The sequence below is a fragment of the Rattus norvegicus genome, chromosome 10, assembly GCF_036323735.1.
Source record: "Rattus norvegicus strain BN/NHsdMcwi chromosome 10, GRCr8, whole genome shotgun sequence".
NCBI lineage: Eukaryota > Metazoa > Chordata > Mammalia > Rodentia > Muridae > Rattus > Rattus norvegicus.
This window is the reverse complement of record NC_086028.1, coordinates 61,329,752-61,349,778: the sequence shown is the minus strand read 5'-3', so window position 1 is coordinate 61,349,778 and position 20,027 is coordinate 61,329,752. Positions and strand designations below refer to the sequence as shown.

At 51.5% G+C, this 20,027-nt stretch overlaps 1 protein-coding gene and 1 long non-coding RNA gene across 3 annotated transcripts in view; both read left to right on the top strand.

The window, feature by feature from the left end:
• Window positions 1-1,960: 1,960 nt before the first annotated feature.
• On the top strand, window positions 1,961-17,027 carry LOC120095141 (uncharacterized). The gene is made up of 3 exons (XR_005490362.2): window positions 1,961-2,661; window positions 12,261-12,806; window positions 16,423-17,027. It is a non-coding gene; the product is annotated as an uncharacterized LOC120095141 (long non-coding RNA).
• A 1,160-nt stretch (window positions 17,028-18,187) lies between these two features.
• Window positions 18,188-20,027, top strand: part of Rph3al (rabphilin 3A-like (without C2 domains)) — a 143,304-nt gene continuing 141,464 nt past the window's right edge. For both annotated transcript variants that reach the window (XM_039085148.2, XM_008767942.4), the window contains exon 1: window positions 18,188-18,305. The gene's annotated coding sequence lies outside the window, so the exon portion shown is untranslated. The remainder of the gene's footprint in view (window positions 18,306-20,027) is intronic.

The window sequence follows — 20,027 nt, the reverse complement described above, 5'->3', positions numbered from 1 at the left end:
TTTAATTTTTAAAAAGTTAAAAGAAATAATAGTAGTAAATAAGGTGGGATTCGGGCTGAGGTTATAGCTCAGTGGTAGAGTACTTGTCTAGTATACACAAGGCTGTGGGTTCAATTTCCATCCCTGAAAAAAAGAAAAGAAAAGGAAGGAAGGAAGGGAAGAAGGGAGGAGGAGGAAAGGTTTAAAGTGTTTCAAGTGTAAGCAGTTTCTCAAATAGATACATGAATATTCAATAGCCATCAATGGCCACTCCAGCCACACACCTTGGTCATGGTGTCACACCCTATGCCCTTGGGCCCTGCTATTTTTCCTCCTGGGATCACTTACCTTCAGGCTGTCCTCTTTTGCCTTTTCTGACTGGACCATTGCTTGGTCATCTCTGAAGCACTCAAACTTTGACCTTGGCCTGAAGATCACTCTGAAGCTTCCTCAGTATTGCGGGAGACCAAGTCCAACTTCCTGTTCCCTAGCTCCCTTCTACAGCTTGGAGTCCATGGCTCTTTGGACCCTGATTCCAAGCACTGATCCCCAAGAGACAAGATCATGTACTGAGCAGGTTAAATCTTGCCTTGGTCTGCTATACCTAGTGATGGAGAGGAGACAGGACTCAGGGTGTAGCTCACCAGTAAAGGGCGTGCTAAGTGTGCACGAGGCCCGAGGCCCGGGGTTTGGTTCCTGCCCCAAGAGTAAAAGTAAGTCGGCCAGCAAAGAGGACACCTACACTAGTGCAGTTCTCCAATAAAGGAGACCCAGCTCCTTGAAAACATGACACATTCTAGAATCAGGCAAAGAAAACACACAAAACCAGTCTCAAGCATTTTCTAGGGCCAGAAAGTAACAATGTTTCCAAGATCTCCCCTCTAAATCCCAAACCCCCACTTGGATAAATATGTGTCAAAGGCCGGTGGGAACCAGTTACCAGGCTGCCCAAGAATCAAAGCTGGGAGAATAGAAGCAAAAACCAAAATGGAATTGGAGTATAACCCAAACTACAAAGTAAATGTCCATTTATTTTGAGTAACAAGCCGGGAGCAGACAAAGCTGTCAACAGTCTACTTGGATCCTCACCTCAAGAAAAAGAACACCAGGCCGGGCAGTACTCACCTCTAATTCCAGGGCTCAGGAGTCAGAAGCAGGTGGGTCTCTGAGTTTGAGGCCAGATTAGTCTAAAGATTGAGTCCCGGGAAAGCCAAAAGTACATAAGGAAACCAGGTTTTTAAAAAGGAAAATAAATAGACAAACAAACAAAAGACAGAAACACCTCTGCACTCTTAGTGTAGACTAGATAGGGCTGACCTCCACAGTGTGGAAAGGGTACCAGAGTGATGTAGTGGACAAGCCTGACAGACAACCCCTCAGCCAGCTGATCAAGGTCATCTACAGTAAAAAAAAAAAAAAAAAAAGGCATGTCCACAATATGCACTCTTTAAAAAAAAGGTTATAAAGATTTTTTAAATATTTTTTAAATTTTTTATTTATCTAATGTATATTACAGATGGTTGTGAGCCACCATGTGGTTGCTGGGATTTGAACTCAGAACCTCTGGAAGAGCAATCAGTGCTCTTAACCACTGAGCCATCTCTCCAGCCCAAAGATTTTTTTAAATGTTAAGAAATTATTTGTGGGGGCTGGGGATTTAGCTCAGTGGTAGAGCACTTACCTAGGAAGCGCAAGGCCCTGGGTTCGGTCCCCAGCTCCGAAAAAAAGAACCAAAAAAAAAAAGAAAAGAAAAGAAAAAAGAAATTATTTGTGCATGTTTGTGTGGATGTGGATTTATGCATGTGAGTGCACTTCCCACAGACACCAGAAGAGGGCGTCAGACCTCCTGGAATTACGGGTGTTTATGGGCTACCCGATGTAGAGCCAAATTCAGGTCTGCTGTTTAATCAGTGAGCTATTTCTCCAGCCAGATAATGTGCATTTCTATGATGATAAAAAAGAAAGGCTCTTCTAAATCTTTAGGTCCAGTCTTAATAATGAGAAAACTTATCAGACAGATTCTAATAGACACAGCCTCGGATACATCTCAACTGGTGAAGGTCTTCAAAGACAAAGAGTTTGAGAGACTGTTATAGCCAGAACACTAAGGAGATGTGATGACCAAATTAACTGATGTCTCAGAAGAGGTCCTGGGGCACAAAATGGACATTAGGCTCCATCAAAGGAAATCTGAGCGAACTAGTTAGTAAGCACGCATCAGTATTGAATCATTTGTGATCACAAATGTGAACTGTGGCTCAAGCCTGCAAAGTCAGTGCTCAGGATGGGGAGGAAGGAAGATCAGGAGCTCAAAGTCAACCTGGACCATAGGATTCACTGTCTAAACCAAACCAAACCAAACCAAACCAAACCAGACCAAACCAAACCAGACCAAACCAAACCAAAAAACAGTTATAACAAAATACCATGATAGGGGAATTCTCAATAAGGATCTCCCTCTTTCCTCCCTCCCTCCCCTGCCACCGTGTGTGTGCGTGTGTGTGTGTGTGTGTGTGTGTGTGTGTGTGTGTGTGTGTGTGTGTAGGCAGTAGATGCAGAAATCCTATGCTGTCTGCTCCCTCCCACCCTATATCTAAAGCAGTTCTAAAAATAAAAGCAGGCTGGGAAGAAAAGCCTGGGACTCCGGCTGCACCAGGATTCTTGGGCTCTCAAGGAACGCAGGTGAGGGGCACTTGCTCTCCTGCTCACACCTGCTCCACAGGGAGCTGGGTTATTTGCCCTGAACCCTGAGCTGCCTGCATCTCTGCTGCTCCAAGTCAGCCTGTGGGGTTTCAGAGGCTGGTGATGTGGCTGGGGGTGCAAGGCAGTGCAGCTCTGCGTCATTGGAGATTCCTGTACTCTCGAGGTATCCTGTGCATTTCTGCCAGTTCTTCTGCTCTGACTGCTCCCACTTTTAGCCTTCTGGAGAGGGAATCTGAGCCCATTCCATTAGGGGATTAAAGGACTTGTCCTCTGCTGCCACTCCTTCAATCTGGCTTGCTTCCATGGAGTAGAAGCTGAAGTTCTTACTGTAGAAAGATTCCAGGGCAGGTGATCCCTGTGCCCCCAGCATCATGGTACTGTGTGAATGTGTGTCAGCCCTCAGCATCGCGGTACTGTGTGAATGTGTGTCTGCCCCCAGCATCGCGGTACTGTGTGAATGTGTGTCCTTCCGCAGCATCATGGTACTGTGTGAATGTGTGTCCACCCCCAGCATCATGGTACTGTGTGAATGTGTGTCCACCCCCAGCATCACGGTACTGTGTGAATGTGTGTCCTCCCGCAGCATCATGGTACTGTGTGAATGTGTGTCTGCCCCCAGCATCACGGTACTGTGTGAATGTGTGTCAGCCCCCAGCATCACGGTACTGTGTGAATGTGTGTCTGCCCTCAGCATCATGGTACTGTGTGAATGTGTGTCAGCCCCCAGCATCACGGTACTGTGTGAATGTGTGTCTGCCCTCAGCATCATGGTACTGTGTGAATGTGTGTCCTCCCCCAGCATCATGGTACTGTGTGAATGTGTGTCAGCCCTCAGCATCACGGTACTGTGTGAATGTGTGTCCTCCCGCAGCATCACGGTACTGTGTGAATGTGTGTCCACCCCCAGCATCATGGTACTGTGTGAATGTGTGTCCACCCCCAGCATCACGGTACTGTGTGAATGTGTGTCCACCCCCAGCATCATGGTACTGTGTGAATGTGTGTCCACCCCCAGCATCACGGTACTGTGTGAATGTGTGTCAGCCCTCAGCATCATGGTACTGTGTGAATGTGTGTCCTCCCAGAGCATCATGGTACTGTGTGAATGTGTGTCCACCCCCAGCATCACGGTACTGTGTGAATGTGTGTCCTCCCCCAGCATCATGGTACTGTGTGAATGTGTGTCTGCCCCCAGCATCGCGGTACTGTGTGAATGTGTGTCAGCCCTCAGCATCATGGTACTGTGTGAATGTGTGTCTGCCCCCAGCATCGCGGTACTGTGTGAATGTGTGTCAGCCCCCAGCATCATGGTACTGTGTGAATGTGTGTCCTCCCCCAGCATCATGGTACTGTGTGAATGTGTGTCAGCCCTCAGCATCACGGTACTGTGTGAATGTGTGTCAGCCCCCAGCATCACGGTACTGTGTGAATGTGTGTTCTCCCACAGCATCACGGTACTGTGTGAATGTGTGTCCTCCCGCAGCATCATGTACTGTGTGAATGTGTGTCAGCCCTCAGCATCACGGTACTGTGTGAATGTGTGTCCTCCCCCAGCATCATGGTACTGTGTGAATGTGTGTCCTCCCCCAGCATCACGGTACTGTGTGAATGTGTGTCCTCCCCCAGCATCACGGTACTGTGTGAATGTGTGTCAGCCCTCAGCATCATGGTACTGTGTGAATGTGTGTCAGCCCTCAGCATCACGGTACTGTGTGAATGTGTGTCCGCCCCCAGCATCACGGTACTGTGTGAATGTGTGTCCTCCCCCAGCATCATGGTACTGTGTGAATGTGTGTCAGCCCTCAGCATCATGGTACTGTGTGAATGTGTGTTCTCCCACAGCATTACGGTACTGTGTGAATGTGTGTCCTCCCGCAGCATCATGTACTGTGTGAATGTGTGTCAGCCCTCAGCATCACGGTACTGTGTGAATGTGTGTCAGCCCCCAGCATCATGGTAATGTGTGAATGTGTGTTCTCCCACAGCATTACGGTACTGTGTGAATGTGTGTCCTCCCGCAGCATCATGTACTGTGTGAATGTGTTTCAGCCCTCAGCATCACGGTACTGTGTGAATGTGTGTCAGCCCCCAGCATCATGGTACTGTGTGAATGTGTGTCCTCCCGCAGCATCATGTACTGTGTGAATGTGTGTCAGCCCTCAGCATCACGGTACTGTGTGAATGTGTGTCCTCCCCCAGCATCATGGTACTGTGTGAATGTGTGTCCACCCCCAGCATCACGGTACTGTGTGAATGTGTGTCCTCCCCCAGCATCATGGTACTGTGTGAATGTGTGTCAGCCCCCAGCATCATGGTACTGTGTGAATGTGTGTCCTCCCGCAGCATCATGTACTGTGTGAATGTGTGTCAGCCCTCAGCATCACGGTACTGTGTGAATGTGTGTCAGCCCCCAGCATCATGGTACTGTGTGAATGTGTGTCCTCCCGCAGCATCATGGTACTGTGTGAATGTGTGTCCTCCCCCAGCATCATGGTACTGTGTGAATGTGTGTCCTCCCCCAGCATCATGGTACTGTGTGAATGTGTGTCCACCCCCAGCATCATGGTACTGTGTGAATGTGTGTCCTCCCCCAGCATCATGGTACTGTGTGAATGTGTGTCAGCCCTCAGCATCATGGTACTGTGTGAATGTGTGTCTGCCCCCAGCATCACGGTACTGTGTGAATGTGTGTCCTCCCCCAGCATCATGGTACTGTGTGAATGTGTGTCCACCCCCAGCATCACGGTACTGTGTGAATGTGTGTCCTCCCCCAGCATCATGGTACTGTGTGAATGTGTGTCAGCCCCCAGCATCATGGTACTGTGTGAATGTGTGTCCTCCCGCAGCATCATGTACTGTGTGAATGTGTGTCAGCCCTCAGCATCACGGTACTGTGTGAATGTGTGTCAGCCCCCAGCATCATGGTACTGTGTGAATGTGTGTCCTCCCGCAGCATCATGGTACTGTGTGAATGTGTGTCCTCCCCCAGCATCATGGTACTGTGTGAATGTGTGTCCTCCCCCAGCATCATGGTACTGTGTGAATGTGTGTCCACCCCCAGCATCATGGTACTGTGTGAATGTGTGTCCTCCCCCAGCATCATGGTACTGTGTGAATGTGTGTCAGCCCTCAGCATCATGGTACTGTGTGAATGTGTGTCTGCCCCCAGCATCACGGTACTGTGTGAATGTGTGTTCTCCCACAGCATCACGGTACTGTGTGAATGTGTGTCCTCCCGCAGCATCATGTACTGTGTGAATGTGTGTCAGCCCTCAGCATCATGGTACTGTGTGAATGTGTGTCCTCCCCCAGCATCATGGTACTGTGTGAATGTGTGTCCTCCACCAGCATCACGGTACTGTGTGAATGTGTGTCCTCCCCCAGCATCACGGTACTGTGTGAATGTGTGTCAGCCCTCAGCATCATGGTACTGTGTGAATGTGTGTTCTCCCACAGCATCACGGTACTGTGTGAATGTGTGTCCGCCCCCAGCATCATGTACTGTGTGAATGTGTGTCCTCCCCCAGCATCACGGTACTGTGTGAATGTGTGTCCTCCCCCAGCATCATGGTACTGTGTGAATGTGTGTCAGCCCTCAGCATCATGGTACTGTGTGAATGTGTGTTCTCCCACAGCATCACGGTACTGTGTGAATGTGTGTCCTCCCGCAGCATCATGTACTGTGTGAATGTGTGTCAGCCCTCAGCATCACGGTACTGTGTGAATGTGTGTCAGCCCCCAGCATCACGGTACTGTGTGAATGTGTGTCCTCCCGCAGCATCATGTACTGTGTGAATGTGTGTCAGCCCTCAGCATCACGGTACTGTGTGAATGTGTGTCCTCCCCCAGCATCATGGTACTGTGTGAATGTGTGTCCACCCCCAGCATCACGGTACTGTGTGAATGTGTGTCCTCCCCCAGCATCATGGTACTGTGTGAATGTGTGTCAGCCCCCAGCATCATGGTACTGTGTGAATGTGTGTCCTCCCGCAGCATCATGTACTGTGTGAATGTGTGTCAGCCCTCAGCATCACGGTACTGTGTGAATGTGTGTCAGCCCCCAGCATCATGGTACTGTGTGAATGTGTGTCCACCCCCAGCATCACGGTACTGTGTGAATGTGTGTCCTCCCCTAGCATCATGGTACTGTGTGAATGTGTGTCCTCCCGCAGCATCATGGTACTGTGTGAATGTGTGTCAGCCCCCAGCATCATGGTACTGTGTGAATGTGTGTCAGCCCCCAGCATCACGGTACTGTGTGAATGTGTGTCCTCCCGCAGCATCACTGTACTGTGTGAATGTGTGTCCTCCCCCAGCATCACGGTACTGTGTGAATGTGTGTCTGCCCCCAGCATCATGGTACTGTGTGAATGTGTGTCTGCCCCCAGCATCGCGGTACTGTGTGAATGTGTGTCCTCCCGCAGCATCACGGTACTGTGTGAATGTGTGTCCGCCCCCAGCATCACGGTACTGTGTGAATGTGTGTCCTCCCGCAGCATCACGGTACTGTGTGAATGTGTGTCCTCCACCAGCATCACGGTACTGTGTGAATGTGTGTCCTCCCGCAGCATCACGGTACTGTGTGAATGTGTGTCCGCCCCCAGCATCACTGTACTGTGTGAATGTGTGTCCGCCCCCAGCATCACGGTACTGTGTGAATGTGTGTCCTCCCGCAGCATCACGGTACTGTGTGAATGTGTGTCCGCCCCCAGCATCACGGTACTGTGTGAATGTGTGTCCTCCCGCAGCATCACGGTACTGTGTGAATGTGTGTCCGCCCCCAGCATCATGGTACTGTGTGAATGTGTGTCCTCCCGCAGCATCATGGTACTGTGTGAATGTGTGTCCGCCCCCAGCATCATGGTACTGTGTGAATGTGTGTCCTCCCGCAGCATCACGGTACTGTGTGAATGTGTGTCCGCCCCCAGCATCATGGTACTGTGTGAATGTGTGTCAGCCCCCAGCATCATGGTACTGTGTGAATGTGTGTCCTCCCGCAGCATCATGGTACTGTGTGAATGTGTGTCCACCCCCAGCATCATGGTACTGTGTGAATGTGTGTCAGCCCCCAGCATCATGGTACTGTGTGAATGTGTGTCAGCCCTCAGCATCATGGTACTGTGTGAATGTGTGTCAGCCCTCAGCATCATGGTACTGTGTGAATGTGTGTCCTCCCACAGCATCATGGTACTGTGTGAATGTGTGTCCTCCCACAGCATCACGGTACTGTGTGAATGTGTGTCAGCCCCCAGCATCATGGTACTGTGTGAATGTGTGTCCTCCACCAGCATCACGGTACTGTGTGAATGTGTGTCCTCCCCCAGCATCACGGTACTGTGTGAATGTGTGTCAGCCCTCAGCATCATGGTACTGTGTGAATGTGTGTTCTCCCACAGCATCACGGTACTGTGTGAATGTGTGTCCGCCCCCAGCATCATGTACTGTGTGAATGTGTGTCCTCCCCCAGCATCACGGTACTGTGTGAATGTGTGTCCTCCCCCAGCATCATGGTACTGTGTGAATGTGTGTCAGCCCTCAGCATCATGGTACTGTGTGAATGTGTGTTCTCCCACAGCATCACGGTACTGTGTGAATGTGTGTCCTCCCGCAGCATCATGTACTGTGTGAATGTGTGTCAGCCCTCAGCATCACGGTACTGTGTGAATGTGTGTCAGCCCCCAGCATCACGGTACTGTGTGAATGTGTGTCCTCCCGCAGCATCATGTACTGTGTGAATGTGTGTCAGCCCTCAGCATCACGGTACTGTGTGAATGTGTGTCCTCCCCCAGCATCATGGTACTGTGTGAATGTGTGTCCACCCCCAGCATCACGGTACTGTGTGAATGTGTGTCCTCCCCCAGCATCATGGTACTGTGTGAATGTGTGTCAGCCCCCAGCATCATGGTACTGTGTGAATGTGTGTCCTCCCGCAGCATCATGTACTGTGTGAATGTGTGTCAGCCCTCAGCATCACGGTACTGTGTGAATGTGTGTCAGCCCCCAGCATCATGGTACTGTGTGAATGTGTGTCCACCCCCAGCATCACGGTACTGTGTGAATGTGTGTCCTCCCCTAGCATCATGGTACTGTGTGAATGTGTGTCCTCCCGCAGCATCATGGTACTGTGTGAATGTGTGTCAGCCCCCAGCATCATGGTACTGTGTGAATGTGTGTCAGCCCCCAGCATCACGGTACTGTGTGAATGTGTGTCCTCCCGCAGCATCACTGTACTGTGTGAATGTGTGTCCTCCCCCAGCATCACGGTACTGTGTGAATGTGTGTCTGCCCCCAGCATCATGGTACTGTGTGAATGTGTGTCTGCCCCCAGCATCGCGGTACTGTGTGAATGTGTGTCCTCCCGCAGCATCACGGTACTGTGTGAATGTGTGTCCGCCCCCAGCATCACGGTACTGTGTGAATGTGTGTCCTCCCGCAGCATCACGGTACTGTGTGAATGTGTGTCCGCCCCCAGCATCACGGTACTGTGTGAATGTGTGTCCTCCCGCAGCATCACGGTACTGTGTGAATGTGTGTCCGCCCCCAGCATCACTGTACTGTGTGAATGTGTGTCCGCCCCCAGCATCACGGTACTGTGTGAATGTGTGTCCTCCCGCAGCATCACGGTACTGTGTGAATGTGTGTCCGCCCCCAGCATCACGGTACTGTGTGAATGTGTGTCCTCCCGCAGCATCACGGTACTGTGTGAATGTGTGTCCGCCCCCAGCATCATGGTACTGTGTGAATGTGTGTCCTCCCGCAGCATCATGGTACTGTGTGAATGTGTGTCCGCCCCCAGCATCATGGTACTGTGTGAATGTGTGTCCTCCCGCAGCATCACGGTACTGTGTGAATGTGTGTCCGCCCCCAGCATCATGGTACTGTGTGAATGTGTGTCAGCCCCCAGCATCATGGTACTGTGTGAATGTGTGTCCTCCCGCAGCATCATGGTACTGTGTGAATGTGTGTCCACCCCCAGCATCATGGTACTGTGTGAATGTGTGTCAGCCCCCAGCATCATGGTACTGTGTGAATGTGTGTCAGCCCTCAGCATCATGGTACTGTGTGAATGTGTGTCAGCCCTCAGCATCATGGTACTGTGTGAATGTGTGTCCTCCCACAGCATCATGGTACTGTGTGAATGTGTGTCCTCCCACAGCATCACGGTACTGTGTGAATGTGTGTCAGCCCCCAGCATCATGGTACTGTGTGAATGTGTGTCCTCCACCAGCATCACGGTACTGTGTGAATGTGTGTCCTCCCCCAGCATCACGGTACTGTGTGAATGTGTGTCAGCCCTCAGCATCATGGTACTGTGTGAATGTGTGTTCTCCCACAGCATCACGGTACTGTGTGAATGTGTGTCCGCCCCCAGCATCATGTACTTTGTGAATGTGTGTCCTCCCCCAGCATCACGGTACTGTGTGAATGTGTGTCCTCCCCCAGCATCATGGTACTGTGTGAATGTGTGTCAGCCCTCAGCATCATGGTACTGTGTGAATGTGTGTTCTCCCACAGCATCACGGTACTGTGTGAATGTGTGTCCTCCCGCAGCATCATGTACTGTGTGAATGTGTGTCAGCCCTCAGCATCACGGTACTGTGTGAATGTGTGTCAGCCCCCAGCATCACGGTACTGTGTGAATGTGTGTCCTCCCGCAGCATCATGTACTGTGTGAATGTGTGTCAGCCCTCAGCATCACGGTACTGTGTGAATGTGTGTCCTCCCCCAGCATCATGGTACTGTGTGAATGTGTGTCCACCCCCAGCATCACGGTACTGTGTGAATGTGTGTCCTCCCCCAGCATCATGGTACTGTGTGAATGTGTGTCAGCCCCCAGCATCATGGTACTGTGTGAATGTGTGTCCTCCCGCAGCATCATGTACTGTGTGAATGTGTGTCAGCCCTCAGCATCACGGTACTGTGTGAATGTGTGTCAGCCCCCAGCATCATGGTACTGTGTGAATGTGTGTCCACCCCCAGCATCACGGTACTGTGTGAATGTGTGTCCTCCCCTAGCATCATGGTACTGTGTGAATGTGTGTCCTCCCGCAGCATCATGGTACTGTGTGAATGTGTGTCAGCCCCCAGCATCATGGTACTGTGTGAATGTGTGTCAGCCCCCAGCATCACGGTACTGTGTGAATGTGTGTCCTCCCGCAGCATCACTGTACTGTGTGAATGTGTGTCCTCCCCCAGCATCACGGTACTGTGTGAATGTGTGTCTGCCCCCAGCATCATGGTACTGTGTGAATGTGTGTCTGCCCCCAGCATCGCGGTACTGTGTGAATGTGTGTCCTCCCGCAGCATCACGGTACTGTGTGAATGTGTGTCCGCCCCCAGCATCACGGTACTGTGTGAATGTGTGTCCTCCCGCAGCATCACGGTACTGTGTGAATGTGTGTCCGCCCCCAGCATCACGGTACTGTGTGAATGTGTGTCCTCCCGCAGCATCACGGTACTGTGTGAATGTGTGTCCGCCCCCAGCATCACTGTACTGTGTGAATGTGTGTCCGCCCCCAGCATCACGGTACTGTGTGAATGTGTGTCCTCCCGCAGCATCACGGTACTGTGTGAATGTGTGTCCGCCCCCAGCATCACGGTACTGTGTGAATGTGTGTCCTCCCGCAGCATCACGGTACTGTGTGAATGTGTGTCCGCCCCCAGCATCATGGTACTGTGTGAATGTGTGTCCTCCCGCAGCATCATGGTACTGTGTGAATGTGTGTCCGCCCCCAGCATCATGGTACTGTGTGAATGTGTGTCCTCCCGCAGCATCACGGTACTGTGTGAATGTGTGTCCGCCCCCAGCATCATGGTACTGTGTGAATGTGTGTCAGCCCCCAGCATCATGGTACTGTGTGAATGTGTGTCCTCCCGCAGCATCATGGTACTGTGTGAATGTGTGTCCACCCCCAGCATCATGGTACTGTGTGAATGTGTGTCAGCCCCCAGCATCATGGTACTGTGTGAATGTGTGTCAGCCCTCAGCATCATGGTACTGTGTGAATGTGTGTCAGCCCTCAGCATCATGGTACTGTGTGAATGTGTGTCCTCCCACAGCATCATGGTACTGTGTGAATGTGTGTCCTCCCACAGCATCACGGTACTGTGTGAATGTGTGTCAGCCCCCAGCATCATGGTACTGTGTGAATGTGTGTCCTCCCGCAGCATCATGTACTGTGTGAATGTGTGTCAGCCCCCAGCATCATGGTACTGTGTGAATGAGAGTTGCAGAGCTGTGGTGGGAATACAAATTCTTCTATGACTATTTTTAAAGATTGACCTTTTAATGCTATGTGTATGTGTGAGTGCCTACATGTGTATAATTATATCATGTGTATGCTAGGTGCCTGCAGAGGGCAGAAGAGGGTTTCTGATCCCCTGGACTGGAGTTCCCAGAGCTTGAGAGTCTCCTTGTGGGTGCTGGGAACTAAACTCGGGTTAAGCAAGTGCTTGTAACTGCTGGGCCATCTCTCCAGTTCCTCGGTAACAACTTTTATGGGTTTTTTTTTTTTCTAAAGATTTGTTTTCCTTGTGACTTTTCTCCCCCCTCCACCTCTCTCTCTCCTTACCAACAGGGCCTCATTTAGCTCAAGCAGAATCTGCTTACCTGAGGGTGGCCTTGAACTGCTGATCATTGTGCTGGGACTCCAGATGTGCACCTCCATGCCCGGCTCTGGCTCTTTCTCCTCTTCTCATCTAGCGGCTAAGCCAGAGTCCTTGGCAACTATGGAGGAAGGAGGCCCCCTGAGCCTCAGACCAACTACTCCCTGGGCAATGTCCCAGGAATGTTGCAGAAGAAGAAATCAGCAGTCACAGGCAGCACTGTCAGCCCCAAACACTTACAGCCAGTGGGACTAAACACATGCAAGTGGGTGGTTTCACCTGACGTGTGTGTATGTGTGCGCGTGTGTGTGAGTGTGTGAGTGTGTGTGTGTGTGTGTGAGAGAGAGAGAGAGAGAGAGAGAGAGAGAGAAAGAGAGAGAGAGAGAGAGAGAGAGAGAGGGTCAGCATATAGAAATAAAATAAAAATAAAATAAAATAAAAATAAAATAAAAGCAGGCTGGGAAGAAAAGCCTGGGACTCCGGCTGCACCAGGATTCTTGGGCTCTCAAGGAACACAGGTGAGGGGCGCTTGCTCTCCTGCTCACACCTGCTCCACAGGGAGCTGGGTCTTATTGTTTATGGGTCAAAGGGGTACCAGTGCCTCAAGGCAAGGAGAAGAGAATTGAGACACAATCGCTAAGTTCTACCGGTGTGTCTCTACTCATAGGAGCATGCCTGTAATGTAACATCTGGGTATCTGTGCACAGACTCCGTATTATGTAAATCAAGGGCACTTTCGAGTACACGAAGCTCTATAATGAGAATGTGTTACACATTCATATTCATAGTCTTCATTTAACAAGAGATCCTACCTGTGGGATGTGATTTGTATTTATCTATGTAATCAGAAATGTATTTGTTTATCCTTGCCTTGTGGACTCAATAGGAAAGAGCCCCCCTCCACACACACACACACACACACCACACACACACACACACACACACACATACACACACACTGGTTCTCTACTTGAGACAAGATTTCAAGTGGCCCAGGCTGGCCTCCAACTCTCTGTGTAGCTGAGGATGACCACGGACTCCTGACCCTCCCTTATCTCTTTCCTAGTGCTAAGATTTCAGGCGTGTTACCGCCGTGCCTGGTTTTATTCCACTCTTGGAATGAACTAGGATCTTGTGCACTACAGGCAAAAATTCTACCAACTGAGTTCCGTCCTCAGCCTGATATTTCTTGTAAGTGTCTAGCCTAGTGGCCATTGATTACCAGGCCCCTCCCACATTAATCTTTGCTAGCTTTGTTCTCTGCTCTGTCTGCTCACTTCTACCTTATCCCAACCTTCTCCTGCTCACTTCCTCTGGGTTATTCCTTCTCGCTCATGAGTCCTTCTCAACATGGCCCATCTGCAGACTCCCCCTCCTCCTCCATGTCTCTGCCCCAGTGTTTCCAAAGAGAAGCTTTCCATGTCCTGTCACACTGATGCTAATACTTGTGTCTGTTCCCCCAACACTGGGATTACAGGCCAGGCCCTGCCTCTCCCAGCTTCTATGTGGGTGCTGGGACTGAACCCCAGTTCTCATGATTATGTGGCAAACACTCCTTCACTACCACCCCTCCTGGGGAAAAATCAAATTGTGTGTGTGTGTGTGTGTGTGTGTGTGTGCACACTTATATGCAAGTGAGCACTGATGCTTTCAGGAGCCAGAAGCATGAGGGCCACTGGGAGCAGGCAGGACGAGAGGTGATAAGCTACCTGATATGAGCATTGGAAACCAAACTTGGTTCCTCTGTAAGAACAGAATGTGCTCTCGGTCACTGAGACATCTCTCCAATCCCCACTACCTCTTATTTTTTTGAGAAGGGTTTTAACTCTGTACCTGAGTGACCTTGAACTCCCCGGCAGCCCTCCTCCATGCTGAGGTTACAGGCATGAGTCACTATCTTGGTCCCTCCCAGATCTTGGTGGCATCAGGTAGTCCTCTTGTGTGTCTTCGTCCCTTGAATGTCTGTCTGCACCTTCACATGCATGGCCCTCACATGTGGCCTTCTTGTGGGGTTTAGGGCCTATTAGACATTGTGGATATCTCACTGTGAAATACTTAAGGTCTGCTAGGACTTTTTTTAAAAATTTATTTACCTTTCTTTTATGTGCATTGGTATCTTGCCTGCATGTATGTCTACGTGGGACTGTCAGATCTTGGAGTTCCAGACAGTTGTGAGTTGCCATGCGGGTGCTGGGATTTGAACCTGGGTCTATCTGGAAGATACAGTCAGGGCCCTTAACTACTGAACCATCTTTCCAGTGCCAACTTTTTTTTTATTTTTTTTAAAGACAGGGTTTCTCGGGGGTTGGAGAGATGGCTCAGAGGTTAAAAGTTCTGGCTGCCCTTTAGAGGTCCTGTGTTCAATTCCCAGCAACCACATGGTAGCTCATAACCATCCAATGTGAGATCTGGTGCCCTCTTCTGGCCTTCAGGCATACATGCAGGCAGAATGCTATATAAATAAATAAATAAATAAATAAATAAATAAATAAGTCTTTAAACAGAGAGAGACAGGGTTTTTCTGTGTAGCTTTGGCTGTCCTCAAACTCAGAGATCAGCTTGCTAAACCCACTCTGGCTCTGGGTTTAACATGGACATTACCCCCCAGGTCATAATTTAATCCATCAGATCTGTAAATCTAAGTCCCACTGTCTTTTCCTCAGTAAAGAGGAAGGGGCTTTATCTTCCTTCATAGGTGTCCTCCAGGTTTAAGATTGTGGGGCCTTTCCAGGAGCCCCTGTGTTATGATTTAAGGCAACTGATTGATTTCTCCTGAGCACTTGCCTAGAGAGGTCACCCTTCAGCCTCTATAGCCTGAGGGTCCCCAGGCCCCAGGCACCTTCTCCACCTGGGATCCTTCTTGATTGCTGAACCTCAGCTGTGGTCTGCAGATCACTCTTGGCCTTTGGGGATGTCTGGTGGAGATAGGCTTGCCTTCTCCTGCCCTGCTCTACCCTGCTATTGCAAGCTGGCCAGCTCCTCGCCTTCCCTTCCGTAATTGGTCAGCCTGGAAAGCGGCCCTGGGAACTTGGTTCTCACTGAGGAAGGGTGTTGGTGTGGGAGGAAGGTGACTCCCAGAGGACATTTAACAATGTTTGGAGGCACTTTTTATTGTCATAACCCGAGTGGCAGAAGTGGGTCTGTATGGCTGCTTAGTACATAAAGACTAGGGATGCTGCTAAAAGCTTGCAATGAACAGGATGACCTTATGATAAAGGGGTCCCTTGCTGAAAACGACAACAGTGTGGTGGCCCAGTGGCCCTGCTCTACCTCCGTGCCTATCCTAAGCTTCATGATAGAGGCCCAATTCTCAAAAACATTGCCTCCCCACAGACTCTACTTCTACAGGGGTAGCAGTTCCGATGACATTCTGCCAAGAAGCTGCCCTTGCAGGCATCCTGGATGCCCTGGAAGAGTTTTCCGGTGATGTGAGGGTGAAGGGGGATGCACAGAGGACCTTAAAGACGAGGCTGCTTGCTCATAACTTCCTCCCAGCGAACTCAGTCAGCAGCTCTCAGCGGCAGCAGGGGTGGGGTAGGGGTTGGGGAGTTAAGGTCCAAGGACCAGCTTGGTCTCTCAGGGAGTCTTAGCAAAGGTCCTTATCATCTATCCATCTTACTGGGAGCTTGGAATTGGAAGGCGGAGGGAATGTCCTAGCTAGCCAGACACCTGTGTTCCCTTACTTGTCTGAGGCCATGCTCGTCTCTGCTGGGAAAGCTCTTGGGGAGCGGAAGCCGTCCCAGTTTGTTCACCTGTGTCCCTGGTACCTCAACATAATTACTCTGTTGCAAAACAGTGGCATTGTTGACAGTGAGTGAGGAGTCTGCCTTCTTTAGAGAACAGGTGGGTTTGCAGCTGGTGAGGGGAAGGGCTGGGGATGGGACTCAGTCCATAAGGTGCTTGCTTAGCACATAGACTCTGCCTTTGAGTCCAAGCACCACACAAACCCTTGGTGGCGCAGGCCTGAAATCTCAGTGCTAAGAAGGTGGAAGCGAGAGGTCTGAGGTTCAAGAGGACCCTCTGCTACACACAGAGCTCGAGGCCAGCCAGGGATACGGGGTCTCAACAATGGACCCGTGGTCTTCTTTTGCTTTGTTTTGACAAGATCTTTGCTTTACTGCTCATTTTGTCCAGGATGACATCGATGGCCTTGAACTTGTGATCCTCCTGCCTTGATCTGGGACTTCAACTAGACCCTACGCTCTGGTTTTTGTTTCTTCTCTCGCTAAAGATAAAAGGCACTCTGCCCACCGAGCTACACCCCGACCCCATCTGTACTCCATTCTAAGAAAGAAAACTTTGCTTGGATCAAAGAGCAAAAAGGATGAGGCCATTGTGAGTTTCGCCAAGTGGATGTGGAGAGCTCCTCTACAACATGGAAGGAAGAGTTGGATAAAAGGACTTGGAGCAAGAACCCTGCAGCTGGTGATAGGCCTAAGATGGCGCATATATTCACATCTGTGGGCCCTTTTACACACACACACACACACACACACACACACACACACACACACACACACAAGTATGTCCCCCTTCCCACTCAGTGGGCATGTGGGAGCCACCAGTGAGGATGGGGCCATTTCACACAGGAGCAGGACAGGAGGCCTTGGCTGTGTCTCCTTTCATATACAAGATGCCCCAGGAAACAGCCAAACAAGGACAGTTGGTTGTATAAGGACGGTTGTGTTGCTGCTGGGGGGTCCTGTGTGAGATACTTAGGAAGTAAAGCTTTAAGGAAACTGGCAAGAGTCCTCATTCTGACCCGAGTACACAGCTGAAGTACCAGGAGGACCTGCTAGAAGCCTTGTCTGTTGGAGGAGGAAACCCTTTGCATGCTAAAGCACTAGCTAAAGCGAGGTACCCCCCCCAAGGCAATCGGGGTATCAACCAATTTCTCACGGTCCGCTTTCCTAAGAGAGGCTGGGTCACCTCAGAAACCCAGTACGCTGTAACAGGTTATGCATGCTGTACTGTGAGTGAATCCTAGAAGGGAGCTTGTGGGTGGACAGCTAGCCCTGCATCCTTGAGATGAGGAGTAGGGAAATGACCGGCGTGGAGCCGATGACATCACCAAGATGTCTCACTATTTAACTTTTACAAGAGCCAGCCTTGGGTTAGGGGCTTTCCCTGCATTCAGTACTCACTCTCCTCTCCCTCCTGCACAGAAAGACTGAAGCTCAGACTTCACTGCCTGATACACAGTGATGCATATTAAGTCAAATTAAAAGAAGTTACACATTCAGTCCCTTGTTCCTAACGGCTAGGGCAGCTATACAACATCTCTACTACAGGACGTTTCCTGGCAGGTCGCACAGATTCACACAAGATCACATTTCCCACAGGGAAGATCAGAATCCAGACGAAAGTCGATGCAACCCAGGGACTAATGGGGACTGCTGAGTTAATACGGCAACCAGGAGGGCTCTTCACCTGGCTACTGATGTCCAAGGCCATCTCAGGAATTTAGTTTTTCTTAAACGTTTAGTCTAAGGGGCTGGAGAGATGTCTCCACTCCACTTGGATGCAGATGCACCATTCAGGCTTACAGTGGCTAGAAATGAATACAGTTTGATTCATTTTGAACTTGCAGAATCAAGACAAAGCAGACAAGAGCTTAGGCTCTGGGTGGCTGCTTCCTTTGCAGATTGTAGCATCCATTCGTGCCTCCTCCAATCATTCATTCCACATACACACATTGAGCACCAACTAGTGTTAGGTTTCCAAAAACCCTATCTTTTGCCTCCTGGGGTTGCTAGAAGAGGCTTGAAGCTCCTTAACGAAAAGACGGAGCTGTTCGTTATCTGTAACTAAAAGGAGCCCTCGTGATCCACTCTGTGCCAAGAAGAGCCATCTAAAGGGGATGGTGCTTATCAGATGGCCTCAGGCCAGGGCTCTTCAGCTGGCAGGAACAGGTCCCAGGTCAGAGAGGGGCGGACCGGGGCGGGGCGCGCGATGGGTACCTGAGGTGGCCGCCAGAGGGCAGCCAGGGAGCGCGCCCGACCGGGGCGAAGCCCCAGGTAAGTGTAGCTAAAGTGGGGCCACCCCCCTTTCCGGGGGCCCAGTTTCTCGGGGGCCACGGTGTGTGTGTTTGGCTCCAAGATGGGGGCCAGAGCGCGTGCACGCGATGGCCCTGGAGCTATAGCTCAGATCCTGGAGATGTTGGAACCTGGGGTGGGGACCGTTCCTGAGCACCGTTGGGGCGCGGGCAGGGCCTGGCGCCCAGCTGCCCTCCTGGGTTTGCCCGCCCTCTCTCTCCGTTGCCTAAGACTCCGGGCAACACGGGAGCTGTCCCGGGACAGCGCTGCGGTCCGCTCCGCCGGCGCGCTCTCGCTCGTGGGGTTTAGCCCACAGCCCGGAGCGGACGGTGTACCTTGCTTGGCCCCGGGTGTGTCCCCGGCGCGGAGCCGCGCTGGGCGCGGGCCGCCGGTGGGGGAGGGGCGCGGGAGGTGCGGACAGCAGGCGGCGCTGGGGCGAGCGCGCCCGCGAGTCAGTCAACAAGTGCGGAGTCCAGCAAGCGCGCGCGGGCGGAAGGAGGGGCCTGCAGGTGGTGCCCCGCGTCGCGGTACCTCAGTGCCCAGCCCGGGTGGGGCGGGCGGGATCCAATGTTTTCGGTGATTGGCGTTTGTGTGGGGTGTCCTTGACCCTGGACGCTCGGTTCAAACGGGCTGGCCGAGGTTCAGGAGTTGGAATCCGAAGGCACGTGGATCCCTTGGGTGTGCAAGTGCAGGGTGGAGGGTATCCTCCGTGCGAACTGGTTCTGCTCCTGGAAGCCCTCTCCCCGCGGTCAGACAGGTTTGGGGGAGTGTTTCAATCCATGTAGGGCGCCGCAGCTCAGGATGGCTACCCTCCCTGCCCTCTCCCAGGAGTCTCAGGCCGTCTGCGAACTCCGAGGTGGAGCAGGGCAGAGCGATTCGATTTTCCACCCGTGTGTCTGATACACCTTAGCGGTCCCCCTGGGGAAAGTTGGGATGCTGAAAGTTGAAACCCGATCTCAATGAGATTTGAGCCAATGGGATCCAGGTGAAAAGTCGCTGTCGTTTGGTTTGTGCAGCAGGGAAGCTTTGAGGCAAGCTCGCAGAAGCAGAGGAGAGGGCAGGGGAGGAGAGGGACGTCCCTGAGGCCTCAGAGCCAGGCGAAAGCCTCTTGGAAAAGCCAGCCCCTATGTAGTTCAGGCTCAGTCTCGCCCCCACCCGGAGAGATTGAGCCTTCCATCGCTGCCTCTGACAGCCACTTGGCTCCCAACTGACAAAAAACAGAACGGTGAGGTGAGCTGTAAGCAGTACTCTCACCTTCACATTTTCCACAAGTGCTCTGCACCTGCTGCTATCCTCCTCCCTAACCTTGCAACCCAGACTGCTGTCCTGCCTCTTAGCTGAAGTTGCTAACTGGCTTTCCTGCGAGCCTCCCTCCCTCAGGTCCCAAACTCTTACCCATCGCGGGGGTGGGGGTGGGTAGGTGTCTATTTTGCAGCCTTCCCTACTGGTGATCTTTATTTCTGGGCAGGTCTCCCTCCCTTTTGTTCTTCCCTAGATGTTCCTTTCTCAGAGATGTCCTCTTTTCTTGCTTCTGTCTGCCAGGCCCAGTTCATGGCTTCTCACGCTGTGGTCTTGGGGAGGCTCCCTGGTCACACTACCACGTGTCTAGTTCTGTCCAGGCTTTCTTTGGGGTGCCCCACAGTCACTCAGAGATAGTCCGAGTCTGGACGGGTGTCTCAGACAGGAGTCCTCATTCTATCAGAC